The sequence below is a fragment of the Aulonocara stuartgranti genome (genome assembly GCF_965226115.1).
Source record: "Aulonocara stuartgranti genome assembly, chromosome: 8".
Classification (NCBI taxonomy): domain Eukaryota; kingdom Metazoa; phylum Chordata; class Actinopteri; order Cichliformes; family Cichlidae; genus Aulonocara; species Aulonocara stuartgranti.
The window spans coordinates 1,745,035-1,762,083 of record NC_138959.1 but is presented as its reverse complement, the minus strand read 5'-3'; the positions used below and the strand labels follow the sequence as shown (position 1 = coordinate 1,762,083).

At 41.7% G+C, this 17,049-nt stretch overlaps 1 long non-coding RNA gene across 1 annotated transcript; it reads left to right on the top strand.

The window, feature by feature from the left end:
- Window positions 1-12,842: 12,842 nt before the first annotated feature.
- LOC309713636 lies at window positions 12,843-14,065 on the top strand. The gene is made up of 2 exons (XR_014278630.1): window positions 12,843-13,570; window positions 13,821-14,065. It is a non-coding gene; the product is annotated as an uncharacterized lncRNA (long non-coding RNA).
- The last annotated feature ends 2,984 nt before the right edge of the window (window positions 14,066-17,049 follow it).

Here is a 17,049-nt window from a genome sequence, read left to right as displayed (position 1 = left end):
AGTTGATATTTTTCAATAAAACTATCAAGTCTTTGTGCAAAGAGTTTTTCTAGCAATTTTGAAAACTGTGATAAAAGAGACACTGGCCTATAATTGTTAAAACTATGCTTATCTCCTGATTTATATAATGGTATTACTTTTGCCACTTTCATTCTGTCAGGGAATACTCCTGACTGTAGCGAAAGATTAAAAATATAACAAAGAGGAGTACTTATACAATCTATTGTCTTTTTAATTATGACCATGTCTATACCATCACAATCAGTAGATTTTTTATTTTTACAATTTTTTACGATTGCTACTATTTCTTTTATGGTAGTATCGGCTAAGAATATGGAATTAACCATTCTATTATCACCTATCCAGGCTTCCTCATCTCCTGGATCATCATTTTTCCTGATTAGATTTGCTAAAGTAGGTCCAACATTTACAAAAAAAGAATTGAATTCGTTTGCTACTTCGGTCTTATCTTTAACAACTTGATTATTATTAATAAAATAATTAGGCCGAACTTTGGGTGTGTTCTTATTACCCAATACCTCTTTAAAAATATTCCAAATGCCCTTAATATTATTTTTGTTTTCCTGAAAAACTTTATTATAGTAATCTTTCTTAGCTTTCCTCAATATTAATACCAACTTATTTTTATATAGTTTATATTTCATTTCCGCATTTTTAGTTCTATATATTATATACTCCCTATATAAATTATTTTTCTTTTTACACGCATTTGCAAGACCCTTAGTTATCCAAGGTTTCCTATTTATATTCTTTTTCTTATGCTTAAATGATATCAATGGACAATGTTTATCATACAAGGCCAAATATATATTTAGAAATACTCCGTATGCAATGTTGACCTCATTAACATAAACCTCCTTCCAGTCCGTTTCCATGAGATCTTGTCTAAACCTATTAATTGCTTCATCATTTCTTAACCTTCTATAACTCACAAAACTAGCTTCTTTCTTTCTTTTCATATTTAAATCGAAAATAAAAAAGACTGGTAGATGATCGCTTATATCATTTATGATGAGGCCACTTTCAATATTATTCTCCAAACTATTAATAAAAATATGATCAATTAGTGTTTCTGATTTCTCCGTTATTCTACTCGGCTTTATAATTAAAGGATAAAATCCTTTACCATATAATAGTTCAAAAAAATCTGACGAAGCCTTATCATTTGTCACTTTACAAAGATCAATATTGTAATCACCACACAAACATACAGTCTTATTTCCCTTAACCTTACTCAATAAATTTTCTACTGCTTCTGTAAATAACTCAATCTGTGATCCCGGTTTCCTATATATACACGTTACAATTATATTACTTCTCTTTTCTATATCCAATTCTACTGTCACAGACTCCATTAAATCATCCATAACAACAGACATACATTCAACTTTTTTACATTTCAAATCACAATTAACGAAAAGTGCCACCCCTCCTGCCTTTGTCTTAATTCTATTCACAAAGTACAAATCGTATCCTTCAATACAAAAATTACAACCCTTATTCTCATCTAACCATGTTTCAGACAGAGCAATTATTTGAAACTTGCCTCTCAGACTATACAGAAAATCTTCAATCGAAGCAAAACTTCTATAAAGACTTCTGCAGTTAATATGAATTAAAGAAAATGTATTGGCTATATCAACCTTATCCCTGAATTGCTCCTCTGTAAAATAATCACATGTGACATTAATTGTATTAAGCACATTCCTTTCAGGGTCAATACCTACTTCAAAATCATATGATTTATAATCTGTGTCGTCAAACATAATGCATAAATTATTCTAACGCTATCTATTACCTCATAAGAAAGAGAAGGAAACAAAAAAAGAGAAAAGAAGGAGAAAAAAAAAAAAAAAGAAAAAAACTGAAAAAGGAAAGAAAAGATCCTAAGCAATCTCACATTCATTTATCAACATATTTTAAAGTCCGTTGATCTTGTTATCTTCCATATCCAATTTTACAATTTCCTTTTGTCCTTTTCCTCCCGAAGTAGCATTTGACCTTGCCAAAAATAAACTAGTTATAGCCATAATTGGTCGCAACCATTTGTCTATCTTAATCATATTATCACGTATAATTGTCCAATTCCTCAAGTTCCTTAATCGTTACAACCTTGGCTTCTTCTGGTGTTCCATTCAGTTTAATCATCACTTTGCAATTCCTGGTCCAGGTTGCTTGAATCTTTTTCTCCTTCCGTAAAATACGAGCTTGTCTTGCAATATCTGCATTTCTTTTTGTAAGATGTTCATTCAGATATACTCCACTTCCTTTCAAAAGGCTGGACCGTCTCAGCAATTCTACTTTGTGTTTTCGATTAACAAATCTCACTACAATTGCTGGAGGAGCATTTTTGTGCCTTCTAGAAAGAGTATAGCATGCAGATATATTGTTACTATGCAGGGGAAGATTTTTACTCGAAAAGAATTCCACAACCTGCCGTTCCAACGATTGTAGCTCCTCCATCGGGGGCACGTCCTCTCCTCGTTTTGCACCAGTCCCAGATTCGGTAACTCTCGCATATGTTCTGTGTTTAGTTTCCAGACCTGTAATGACCATTTCCTCGAGTCGAGCCTGCTGTTCTAGGTCGTCCACCTTCCTTTCCAAAAAATGGATTGTCTTATCTTTCTCCTTGACCAGATCTTTTAGTTCTTTGATTTGCTCCATCATCGACATTAATATTCCTTGTTGCTTATTTACTTTTTCAATTTCCAACGTCAACGAATTAAGTGAATGCTTAATCTCTTCCAGATCTTCTTCGACTTTCTTCATCTTTGCCATTTTGTCTCTCTTTGATGTCAATTATTAGTACCTTTGTTTGCCCAAACAAAATCTATAGCCAGAATTATTTGGAATGATAATTTTTTCTTATCACCAAACATTACGGCACCACCGCAAGGACGCCAATCCGGCTGTAATTACATAAATTGCAAAAAAGTGCAATAAACTACAAAATAATTGAAAATCGTTTTTGTTTTTTAACATATATTTCTAGTTAGAGAAATTTCAGAGGTTTATCCCTCAAAACTGTAAATACAAAAAAGTTGCACAAAATAGTTTCCCACCACAGGAAATTTATTTTGAGTGTCTTCATAGTTTTATTTTTGCAATACACCAATTTTTATATACTGCAGGAAAAACGAAAATAAATATTATAGTGCAAATTTGCAAAAAAGCAGCATCTGCATCAAAATAAACTATTTCCAGCAGTGCAATATGAGTCCTCAGCATCCCAGAAACGACACAAAGTCATAAAGTCAAAGATAACTTTTAAACAACAACAACAACAACAACAATCTTTATTTATAGAGCACATTTAAAAACCAACGTGTTTAAAAACACCAGTATAGGCTCATAAGGCCCTGATGGTAAAGAACTACATTTCCACGAAAATGACGTCACTTCCGGTTTCGGGCAGGTCATGGCGGACATGCGAAAGTTCGCTCTGACGTCTATTCCAACATAGGAAGTGTTACAAACAGCTGATCAGATCAGCAAAGTGTGTTTCTGGAATATTATGTCTCTGTTCCTGCAAGCGCTTTTTATGCAGTTTTTGCGAAGATTTATGTGGAAGGAAACCGTGACCGAGGACAAGCTGATGGCATAAGATGTAAGTACAACTCCTCCGGTTTCATATGCAAAAAAAATTATTGCGCTAGCTTAGTGGTTGCAGAGCTACCGGGATTTAAAAATAGTTGCGCAAAACAGAGCGTGCCCACTCTGACCGGCTTTAAAGGGTTAACTTGATCTTGCCAAATATATCCAATATGCATATCCAAGAGACCAAAATGCACCACAAAGACACCCAGAATCCAAACACGCGCAAAGACAAATGTTTAATGAGGTCAAAGATCGGGGAAGGCAAAGGGAGCCGTCTACTAGACTTTTACATAGTCTGACATGCTTTTGAGGAGTCGCCCCCTGCTGATCGTGAGGAAGAACTGCAGTTGAAAGCACGTCCATGTTGACTTCACTTTGAGTTGTCTACATTTCCTTGAAGACGTTTCACAAGGTGAAACAGCTTTAACCCTTGGAGGTCGACAGGCACACAGGCGTGTCGAAATCACGTGACCAATTTAAGGTGACGCAGTAACAAGATGCAGCGACCCAGAGTCTCCGTTTCAACTTGAGTCGAAAGTGCAGACTGCAAACTATATACCAGTTTTTAAATCGTGTCGATAGGCCACGCAAAACAAGAGTTATGATACAAAACACGTGATGTTTTTTCCTGAATAAAACTGGTGTTTGTTTACAGCGGAAGGAAACGGCAAAAACGGCCTTTTCTAAGGACAGCGTTAGCAAGCACTCTCCACTTGCAAGTGAAAACAAGAAAAAGCACCCCTTCTCTATTAGTGGAATAATGTAGCATGTCGACCAATCAAAACACGACATGGAAACGTGGCATTTGGTTGTTTGGGAAGAGGGCTTTTTGTTACGTGAGAGACTTTTAGCGTGTTTGGAGGTTAAATGGTTATATAAAAAACATCTGAGGCCTTGGCTGCATTTTTAGGTAAATAGTACCAAATAACTTTGTTATTTGCAAAACTTGTGCATAATTTTTTTTTGAAATTTACAATTATATTTGCATTTCTAGTTATGAATTGATTCGTTAAACATTTTTGTGGTTTTTACAGTAAAAATTATAATTTTTTTCTTCTCCAATTTTAAGTTTTTCGTCTGAATTTAGATCAATTGTGCTAATACAGTATGTCAAAATGAAAAACTCCAATTTCAGATATTTGAGGTTGTGCTGATAAGAATGATACCAAACAAGGCAAAGTAATCGGTTTTTAAAGGTGAAATAGAGTCAAAATCAAAAACAGCCACTTACACCCTGGACCCCCGAGGGTTAAAGAACCTGCAAGAAGTCCAGACGCTTTTCTTTCCAAGCTCCTTAGACTACGATGACCTGGATGACTGAGAACCTTCAAACTCACGTTGAGTCGTTTCGATCCAGTCTGCAGCCTGAGCAAGTCTTCTGATGAAATCACAGTTTTGCTCGTCGCCGTCTGAGCCTTTGTGTTGCTGCTGAAAGCTGTTAGCTGTACACACAGTGTGTGTTTGGAACAAAGTTTACAGTGAACTTTACTTCTCCCTGCTTTCATTTCCCTGCTTTTAGAGCTTTCGGGCGGTTCGATGTGTTAAAGCAGCTCAGAGAGTTGATTCCTTCTGCCCGGTCTCGCGGCCATGCATTTTTAATGCCCCGCTCATTTAAATTCGACTTGTTCTGTTTTTAAGATGGCTTTATGTTAATCTTGTATTGTTTGTCTGAGAACCGATACATGCTGCGAACTTCTGGTCCGGCCTCGCCGTGCAGGGTTTGCGTCTCGAAGGAGCTGAATCGTCTGCGGCTGCGTAAACAGCAGCCACGGTTTATGGTGTTAATCTTCAAAGGATCGCTCAGCGGACACACACGATGCTTTTACATCGACTGTGTTGTATATCACGTCTGCTAATTATCTAGTTAATTAGCCCAGCAAAAGACAGATGAGAGAAAACTGTTAATCAGAAGGGCGAGGAGCCCTACCATCGCACGCCGTCTCTCCCTCCGCCGCCCGAAGGATCTGCAGACACACTTGTTAAGGTGTCGGTTCGTTACACCGGCTCTACAATGCGAAGGCTTTCAGCGTCAGAAACAACTCATCGTTTAGCGGCGAGAGACAAAAACCGGAAACGTCACTGCAGCCGTTTACTTTTATTTATCGAGTTATGACTCAAACTAAATTCATCAACTGGCAAATGTTATCGGAGCGGCGAGTTCGTCATCCGGAGACTGTGCGTGCGCTCAGGAGTGGTCGCTGTGGGTAAGAGTGGGAAACAACCCGGCACACTTTAGTTTCTGCTCAACAGAATAAAAAACATTTGAGTTAAATGAATATTTAATGAGCTGAAAAGTTTGTTTCAATGCCAACAGTTTCTCAGTACGTCCACGCAGCGAGCGGCTGAAGCCTAAAAGTAGAACGCTCGATACGCAGAAGTGTGAGGATTTATTTTGAAGCTCTTCCATCCATGAAAGAACACGTCTGTTCATCTGTTCTGTCACATCGGTCCATAGTTGGTGCATACTCTCAAATCAATAAACCCAGACTCCAAAGCCGGCGTCCAAAATGTAAATAAAACAAATGCAAAGATTCGCAGCTTCCATAAACTCAGATTTTATTCCCAATACATCAAATACAAACAAATGTTTAAAGGCATGAAAATGAACTGTTTGAAGAAAAATATGAGTTCATTTTGAATTTGATGGCAGAAACATGTGACCCTGTGTTAGGATGCAGCTGTGCAGCCCTGGTCTGCCCGTCTACAGCGACCGTGGGGAGGAGCTTCCTGTAAACTGATGGAAATCCACAGCGAGGCCTTTGCTCTGTGGTGGGTGCGTGCAGCAGCTCCGTCACTGTACTGACACTCGCTGATTCCTTTACAAATCGCTCTGTTTGTTTTTCCTCCTTATTGCTCCGCGGTGATCCAACGGCATCGTTTTATTCTTGGATTTAAACGATGAAGATATAGATTCTGCTGATTTGTAATAAATCTGGTGGAAGAAGGACCAAGAGGACAGAAGTGGATGTATTTCTGTTCAATGATCATCTGTATTCAACAAAACTACTCAGCAGCAGCGAATGAAACTTTAGCAGGACGCTTCTTTAAAACATGCGATGGGGCTCTGGGACGAAGCTGAGCAGAAGTTCAGCCAACGAGCCGACTTCCTGTCTTTAGTATTCCTGCAGAGCGTCTCTCTCTTTGAAACGATATTTCTGAGTGTTGAGAACGGATGAGAGCGCAGACAGACTCCAACAGCAGTTTGTTTTTGTACAAAACGCCGTTTCTACTCGAGACACCAGCAGAATCTAAAATCATCCCGATCCCGTTTTTACACGATAACATCACAAAAACAATAAAAGAAACAGAACTGGAGAGGTTTGGATGTTTCCCTGAGGATCGACTGGGGTAGATTTCAGCTGTTTGCACCTTCTCCGTCACGTTGTTGCCCCGACCCCCCCGAGCACAGCCGTCCCCGCTTCATTTCTGTTGGTGCTGTCATCGGTCGATCTTCACGTTTGAGGCTATTGCAGATATCAGATACAAGCTTCTTGTTCTTATTATTTTATCCTCTGTGGCGCACAGATGTAATTCTGTGGTTCTGCGTTTGAGTAAAACAGTATATCCTGTTCATGTATGTATGCAGGCTTATTTTCTCTTGCTCTCTGACTTTATATAAAATCCAATCTCCCTGCAGCTGGGAATAAAAGCTGAGCTGAACCGCTGAACGAAGGCGGCGTTTCTCTCTTACATGAAGCGGCCCTCCGGTTACAAGCTGAAAATCTATTCTTCTGCTCCGCTGCCATTTTATCGCCCGACCGCTGGAACTTTTTATTGCTCTTTTATATCATAGACTCACACGAGAAAAATAATACAATGCACAAAATAACCTCTCCGACCTCATCGCAGCCCGAGGAGTCGCCGCGCTGGTTCCAGTCCAATCTGTGCTTTTCTCCTCACAACAGTCGGGGAGACAAATTTACATCATCCTCCGTCCACAGAGACGTTTAGAGGGAAGCACAACAGCCTCCTACCCGAGTCCAGCACAAATACATATTCAATTTTTATGGATGATGATCAGAGATGGGCAGTAACGCGTTACTTGTAATGCGTTACTGTAATCTGATTACTTTTTTCAAGTAACAAGTAATGTAAGGGATTACTATTGCAAAATCGGTAATTAGATTACCGTTACTTTCCCGTAGGAACGCTTCGTTACTGCGTTACTAAAACCGTGATTTTTTTGCGAGAACGTCTCACGACAGTGACGTAAGCGAGTGCGACGTTAGTGACAACAGCTGTGTGCTGATCAACAATGGATCACATATGGAGTGCAGAGAGAGTATGAGCGTGCAGCGTTTAAAGCGTGGAAGTACTGACCTTACTTTGAGCTTGATTCCATAAAAAGTGACAAAAACATTAGTGTCCGCTGTGCGTGGGAAGAAAACTTCTTTTTACAGCAAAAAACCCCTAAACTTCCAACAAGCACCGAGTAGCTACGACGTAATGGGAAACTCACAGAGAAACTCACGGATTCTTCCACTGACCGCGGCACACCTGCACCAGGGTAAACCTCCGCCTGCCCCACTCCTGCTTTACAGGTGAAAATAGAGCAACAGGACCGCTGAGTCTTTGACTTTATTTATTTTCTGCTGTGTTTTACTTGCATCTATTTGAAAGACTGAGTGTAAACACACAAAATATTTTATTTTATGTGCTGGAATGTGCAGAAAATAGGTTTAAATGTTAAACGAATTTCTTCAACTCAGAGAAAGTTGCAGATAATTAAATCTTTGCTTGATGCATAAAGTTAAAAGATTAAAACTAATAAAACAAGTTTTAAAAAGAGACTTTTCCATTTGATTACATTCATGATGGATTATGCAGAAAAAGTAGAATTGGGATGAAAGATCTATCGCTTTATCACCTCTTCAGGTTGTAAATCGTGTTTTTAAAAAGTAACTAAGTAACTAAGTAATTAATTACTTTTGAAAATAAGTAATCAGTAAAGTAACAGGATTACTTTTGGGGGTGTTAAGGTTCAAAATTGAGGAAGGAGAGTACAAACCACCCATGGTCCAGAAGCTCTTGGTCAAACAATGATTTTAATGAACACACGTGTGGGAAGACACTCTGTACGCAGACAGCAAGTGATCTTCAACTTAATCAAAGCATAAACAGATTTTTATAGCATCAGGGTTTGATTTACTGACGCCCCTTCATACGTCACAGACAGGATATATACATACGTCAAATCAACACCACAATGACTTTTAAGACAGAACATCATCTTCTATTTTCATGGCCGGCACTTCCTTTCTACCTTTCAGTTCCTCTTTCTTGCCGAGACGACAAGGACGGTTCCTCTTTTACCGAGACACTTTCGCAGTTCCACCCAGACATGACGAACCTCTTTCCTATAAATAATTCTAACTCATGTGTGTGTGTTGACCTCACTCAGCCTCTATGTCACCTCTTCACCTACTAACTGTCTGTGTCTCGTCCTCAAATGCTCTTTCTCAATTCACCTGTTGCACTTCTGACCTTTCACCAGGACCGAGGCTCACTGAGACTATGTGTATGTCTTCTACTAAATAAATGTTCTAATCAAAAACCTCTAATGAAACCTTAATATAAAATAACCTGATATAAGTGTTTTGTAAGCATGTATTGCAATTATCCTTCTATGTTCTAGTTTTCCCTCAACATGGATCATCTGAACAGTCACGTCAGTGAAGCTTTAAACCTTTTAAAGAACCTGAACATCAACTCAAATAAGCACAGATATGCATTGTGTATAAAATAGTTATAACTGCATCTGGAATACAAGGTTAACATCATCATAAACATCTTAAGGCCATCTTAAAGCTATCTGTTACATTGTTAAAGCAATGATCATACTGCAGATTATATTATTAATGCAATGGTACTGATGATAATTATTTAACAATAGCAGTAAAATAATTTCCCTGCTCCACAGGGGGAAGTAATCGGTAATTAGTTACTGATTACTTTTTTCAAGTAACTTGACCAACACTGATGATGATGATGATGATGATGATGATTCAGTGAAAGCTGGTTCTTGTGTTTTTGTTGTGTTTTTTTAGCATTTTTAGGATTTTCAGGTTGGACGTCGTCCTTCGTCCTGCAGGCTGACTCACTGTTTTTGAAAGCATCGGAAAGCTTGAGGTGGTTTCTTCATACCTGATGAACTACTCTGATTGGAAGCTGCACATCCAGCTGCTCAGGATATTTTATATTGAACATTGCTCATCGTTACAGTGCATGTTTGCTCTGGAATCTCTGCAGAACAGCTTTTTTAAATGATTCTAAAGTTCCTTCAGTATTATTTTGGGTAAAATTCACTTCCTCTAATCTCTCAAAGACCTGAGGAGTGATTGAAGTCTAAATGTGAAGACAGCGAGCCCATAACCACACACACCTTCGTCATAGCTGTGAAACAGACATGTATTCTGTGTATTTTGTTGGAAGCAAACCAAAGCTTTACGGTCGTTTTGGCAGCACGGACGCGCACACAGATAATGCTGCATATTTGATGTTTCATGTTCCCCACTTGTTTTTCCCCCAATACTGTCGAATCCTTGTGCTTGATGCCAGTGAGCTGTGCAGATTATGTCTTTGATGACCATGATTGGCTTAAAATGTTTCCAGCAGGGACAAAAGTGGACAGTCTGGGCCAATATGGTGCTCTTATGTTGTCTGGCCAATGATGTGCGCAGAGAGAAAGCTGTCTAAAGAGAAGGCCTTCATCAGCGCATGCTAATGACTTCTGTGGCGAGGAGTCTTTGGGGACTTCTCTGGAAATAAAAGCGTCACTACATGCGTCGATGTTAAGGTTCGGAAATCTGATGAGACACTCGCTTTCAGTTTTGAGAAAAAAGTAAGATGTGGAAAAATGTGAGCTTAATAAGCTGCACACCGTCTCCATAATATGCAGCAACATGCTCTGAAGAAGCAGGTGGTGAAGGTGGACGACGTTAGATATAGTTCAGCATCCAAACCAACAGATGGTGTCAAGAGCAGTGAAGAAGGTGGTCCAGGCAGGGTGGAGTGGGTGGAGACCAGTGTTGGGATGATTTATGACAGAGCAACAAGAGTGAAGGGAAGATTTGCAGGATGCTAGTGAGACCTGCTGTGATGGTTTGGAGACGGTGACGCTAGCAAAGGATTTGGAGCTGGAGGCGGCCGAGCTGGAGTGAGCAGGAGGGACCGGATTGGAGGAAAAGTCAGGTGGAGATCGTTTGGACACGTGGTGAGAGTGAGAGAGTGGAAGTACAAGACAAAGGGTACTGAAGCCACAAGGCAGGAGGTCTGGGATGAGTCACCCCACAGGTGGAGGAGTAGATGGGGGTGATGAGAAAACCAGACGGTGAAGATGGAGCCGAGCATAAAAATAACACAGCTGATTTACCGATCGTTCCTACCATCACCTGTGGTCACAAGAGTTTGTGTTGTTCGTTTGGGTCGTGGACCAGGGCACAAAAACCTGACATCATCCTCCACAAACTCACTGCACGTCCTCACACAGTCGCCAGTTTAATCCAAACTCTCTGTGCTAACTAAAGGGTGTAAAGTACGTTTTACCGACTCACTGTGTGGAACTTGTGTTAGTTTGTGACGCCGCGCTGCGAGCGCTCGTGTTGCTGTGTGGGTCTGACAGCAGAGCTGGTGGTTTTTTGTGTTTTAAGTTTAAAGTAGCTTTTTGTCAGGTCCAGCTCTCTGTGCACTGCCAGCTGCTGGATCAGAGCTGTTTCAGTGGAAGAGTCAAAGCTTGGGATCCAAACAGCGGGCAGCAGGAGACAAACATCTGGCCAAACAGCTGCTGTGATGCCCGGCCATCCGTCACAAACATGCCAGACGTGCGGCGGTTTTCAGTCACAGTCGCAGAGTTTTCTGTTTTCCATCGGAATAAAATTTACTCCACAAAACAGTTCCATATTTCTAGGACACGATGGCAAAAAGTTTACAAAGCCATGAAAACAAAAGGAGGTAAACGCTCACAACCTTTACGTCTGAAATAACCACCGAGTTTATGACCTTAGAAATGAAACTGAAACTCAAAGGTGTTTATGGACCGCGCCGCTGAACTCATTAAAACAAATGACAGAATTTCTAGAACTGACTTTAAGATATCGCGAGAGCTATCGAAATATCGAGGGCCAGTCACACTTGGATGTAACCCGAGTGGCAGTTTAGTCCTTAGCCTGGCAAGACAAGCATAAAGGTCCTTATTTGTTAGCACCAAGCTTGTGGTTATTGTAGCCTGTGTGTAACCTGAAGATGATTTAACGAGGAAAAACTGATCAGAAGAAAACTTCGTTTCATGATTTCATTTTTTATGGACTTCTTTTTTGCTGGCAGTTTTCTGAATCGTGTTGCTCTCTGCTCTCGTCACCCTTTCCGCTCCCTCCCAGCTTGAGAAGTGCTCTGATTAATACTGTGGTAGTGGTCCCCAAACTATTTCCATCCATCCATCCATCCTCATCCGCTTTATCCGAGGCTGGGTCGCGGGGGCAGCAGCCTAAGCAAAGAGGCCCAGACCTCCCTCTCCCCAGCCACCTCCTCCAGTTTATCCGGGGGAACACCGAGGCGTTCCCAGGCCAGCCGAGAGATATAATCTCTGATTTCCAACCCAAAATAATTATTTAAGTCATTTAGTCCAAATACCATGATATGAGAACCTATAACTGTAAGTAACACTACAGGTTTCAAGTATCAAAAGTAAAAGGACTTGGACTTCTGGCTGCCTCTGCCTCAATTTTATCCCACAACTTAGACATTCACATTATTCACACTCTCATTACACATACATATAGGATCTTGGGGGTGGGCACAATCACGGAGTCCAAATTACCATCAGGGTGTATACCTCACCCCTGGTGTCGTTGCCCACCTCTCAATTTTAAATACACTTAGTCATTGAGGGTTAGCAGGAGGGACTATGCGCTTACCTGCTGCTCCTTGGCAGGTAGCTCCATGCCCTCCTGGGTTTTAAATGCACCTTAGAACACATATGCATCAACACTACAATGAGCGGGTGGAGGGAGGTTTGGAGTCTTCTCCCACCCCCATTCTCTGCGGCCTGCTGGAGCGTGGGGGCTAGGAGGAGGAGTTGGCCGTCCGACTGCGGTCTGGGGTGTGGGGCCTCCCTGCTGCTGCGGAGTCGGGGTGGTCTGCCTCCCCCCACCGCAGGGAAAAGGGTAACACCACCTGGGTCTGGGTGCAATTCCCCCCTCCAGGGGCGGGGGCACCTAGACCCGGTTTGTAGAGTACGCTTGGGGAGTGTGATTGTGCGTACAGCGTCTCTTTATGTCTGTCTCCACGTTGGTTGAGTGTGGAGTGAGTGCATATGAGAGCATGAGGGTGGGAATGGATGTTTGTGTCTGTGTGTGCCTGTATGTCTGTGTCTATATGTCAGGTTGGGTATCAGACGCCACCTCTCTGGGGACACCTCAGGCCCTCCAAGGTTTGGAGGCCTATCTCCACCCACCACCACCTCCCCTGCCGGTGGCGGACTCCCTCAGGTGTCGGTGTGTTGGTGGTTCTTTGTGTCTGGGGGTGGGCGTCCGGGTACACACCGGCTCACTCCTTGGCGGCCGCTTGTCGGGGCCTGGGGCCTGGGGCTCGCTCGGGCCCCTTTGGAGGTGGGGTGCCCCCGGCCTCTCGGCCTGGGGCTCGGTCACTCAGGCGCAGCTGGGGGCCGGCAGAGCTCACGGGCGCGTCACTGCAACTCCCCCTGACTTCTGCTCCGCGGCTGCTGGGCGAGCCCTCATCTGGGACTCTCCTCAGCTCTTACTGGAACAGTGGCGCAGCTGCCCCTCTGTTGGTCTTCCATGGTCTCTTGTGTTCTGGGGGCCTCTGGATGTCTGGAGTTTTGATCTCCTCCATACCCGCTTCACACCCTGGAGGACGGGGCTGTGGCCCCCCCACACTCCCTAGCAGATCATTACATGGAGAAACCTTTGGAATGCAAGCATGCTGATCCACACAGGTATGCACACATGGGTATTCACAGACGCGGACTAAAGCTTTCTTGGCTGCTGCCTCAAAGCACACTGTGCGCTGTCTATCTTGCGTGCTGCACAATATCGTTTATTATTTAGTAAATATTGATATCTATGACTAGCTAGTTTATTGTGATGGTGCTTTGTTTTCTCTATTATTATGTTGCTCTTTGTTGTTTGCTGTCTCCTCTGTTTGTTTTTTTTGTTTGTTTGTTTGTTTGTTTTTTCTCCATACAGGTGACCCAGGAGTTCTTTTTTTTTTTTTTCTCTCTCTTCCCCCCCCTTCTCACCGTCTCTTCTCCCCTTTGGTTTTCTTTCTTTCTCTCCCCCTCTTTCTCTCATTCATTCCCCCTGTCCTATTTATTAAAAAAAAAAAAAAATGACAAAGGATGAACTGAAGCTCTGCCATCACGTAATGTCGCATACTGCTGTTTCTGATGTCATTTAGAAAAAAAAAAAAAAAAAAAAAAAAAAAAGTAAAAGGACTTTACGTGTGCGGAAACACAAAGTTTCTATGGTACTGTTTGTACCACAGAAACTGTGAGGCCCACACCATGACTAACACTCGTTACTCCTGAGGTATGCAGAAGAGCATCTCTGAAAGCACAGGTCGTCAAACCTCAGATGGTCCGCGGCAGCAGAAGACCACACCGGGTGTCACTTCTGTCAGGACAGGAAACCGAGGCTACGATTCACACGGGCTCAGAAACGCTGCCTGCTCTGATGAGTCTCCGTTTCTGCTGCAGCGTTGATGAATTTGGAGGAAACGTCCCGCCTTGTATGGACATGTCAGGCTAATGCTGGTGTAAATACTGTTAAAATGTTAAGTTACATAATTTCATGAATATATATAGTTTGCGTTGAAATGTCTTTATTCTCTCATCTTGGTATGCTCTTCCCCTTTCTGTTAGGGTACGCGCCCTCTCACTTCTTCGAACCCCCTCTAGTTCTGCTGCAGATTCAGTGACAGTAGCTTCAGCTTGAGCGGATTGTTCAGCATCTTTATGGCAGGTCTCTCTGCTTATGTTAGACATGGTGAGATTATAGCAGTGTGATTGTGCAGCTATTAAACTTCAACTAGATTTCTTCTGGACTATGTGTAAGTGAAAGTTGCAATAAACTTAATTTGAATTAAGGTTCATAAATGTATGTATGAGTCTTCCAACACACTGTTGACTTCAATACTGAACTTAAGTTTCAAACAGACAAGAACAACAAAAATCACCTTATCACAAATATACAATAACAGTGTAAATGTACTTAGAAATACCTTAAATCCTTATCATTTACATTACTAAAGGTTTTCAAGTTTTCACATCAGTATAGTACCCCTTTAAAATTCACATAAGGTGCCCTTTAAACTCAGCAAATTTTGTATAACTCAAAATTACTCATAACCTGTGAGCTTGTTAAATATTTACTTGTTTGTTCTATAAACCTTGTGATGTACAACAACTATAAATGCAAACACATTGGATTAATCTCTACATTAAGCAAGCAAGAATAACAGAGGAGTCCCTTAGTTGCAATTTTCACATTTAACCACTTCTCACACCACCTTAACTTCACTTTGTGGTAGAGCTTCTCCTGATCTTAAACGTGAAAATTAGCGCTTTAACTCAGTCTAACCACCGTTGCTTGTTAATGCTGTGCCGATATGCGTTATGCACTCTGCTTATCTGACGTGATGCACCGGATCCGCGTCGTTTCGTCATCCGCGGCGATCCTGTCCTCTCCTACCCGTGTTGAGCAGGCGAGTTCTCACTGTAGCTCTCTTCACGACAACACAGACACAGGTCGGTTCTTTGAAACGGGCGTTTATTACTTGGGCCTTCTCTCCTCAGCTTCACCATCACCAGTACGCCGATACGCCATTACGCCAATACGCCATTACGCCGTGAGAACTGGTCACGAGCGAACAGTACAAACAATTAGCAACTTTACAGTACACATATTAAGTCCAAACACAAATAAAAAACATTTCTCAAATGACAAATACCTCGTTGGCTGCTTGTCCTGAAAAGAGGTCCTTAAGTCCTTGTATTGCCCTTTCTTTTAGTAAACTTTTAGCTTAAATCGCTTCATGAGAGACATCTGCTCCCTCGCAGTCCATGAAAAGTCTCGTGTGCTCTCGTTAAGGGTATTCTCACGAGACACTAGCTCTCACCTTACACATGTACATTTCAAATAAAGACATTTCAACGCAAACTATATATATTCATGAAATTATGTAACTTAACATTTTAACAGTATTTACAGCTGGTGTGACCGTGTTGGGCCCTGAGCATCATTTAAACATCGCAGCCTCCCGGATTTGTGTTGTTGCTGACCATGTTCATATCTTTATGACCACAGTGCGCCATCTCTCTACACCAGATCACAAGGATCGTTTAAAAATGGTGACACCTGCTGTACTCAGATCTGCAGTAGCTGTGTAGCAGCATCATGTCCACATGGACCAGAACCTCCGAGTATTGTTTTGAACCTTTTCCACGAAGAAATAAGACAGTTCAGCCAAAATGCACTCCAAATGAAGTGGCTGGGGAGTGTAGCTAGTAGTTTGGTGCTTTGCAGGGTAAACCTTTCTTGTGTATCTGCTGAAACTGAGTCTTTACGGATGGGAATAAAATCCATCTCATAGCAGAATGTGACACCAGTGATAAAGTGAGTGTAAAACTCAAAAAGACAAACCAAAGCTGCGATGACTCATTTCTTCAGTGAGAGTTTGAAGGATTTGAAGCCAGTTATGATCCAAAGCCTTCTTTTAACGTGTTACAGCTCATTAAAGAGGAGGTTCCTCCCACGCGGCGATGAAAACAACTCCTCTCATTCCTGTGTGGGCCACCAGAGAGCTGTTCACATCTGAGAGCCGAGGAGCGCTCGGGCTTCTGCCTCCTCACAATGCCACCAATGGGAGGAATATCAAAGAGGGGTGATACGGAGATAATTCTGACAGAAAATGTTGAACAATGTCACCGTTCCTCAAATACTTACTCACTGAGGCAGATATTCTCTAATGAACTCGGACTGCAGCCTCTTATGAAAAGAGTCAGAGTCAGAGAAACAGGAAAGTAGAGCCGGAAACTTCTCTTAAAGTCTCCCGGCGTCGCCGGTCAAACATTTCTCATTTTGGGACGCAGCTCGGCAGTAATTCCCGCCACTCGGGGGACTCGTAGTCATTGTTACACGATCGGCTCACAGTCTTGTTTATTTCTGTAGTTCAGGGTCGAACTTTTGATGAAGCAAATATGTATTTCTGTCCACCGCAGCAGCGGATAATTCCCACAATCCCAGGACTACTTTTAATATTTTACCAGCCAATTCAGTAAAGTTAGACTTCTGTGTGGAGTCTGGCTGCTTGCCACAGCTCCTGAACAGATTGTATGGGTGGAAAGCTTGTTCAGACATAATTTCATATTTGCTCATTCGAATAAACAAATCCTTCTACTTTTTCTAGTTTTTTTGC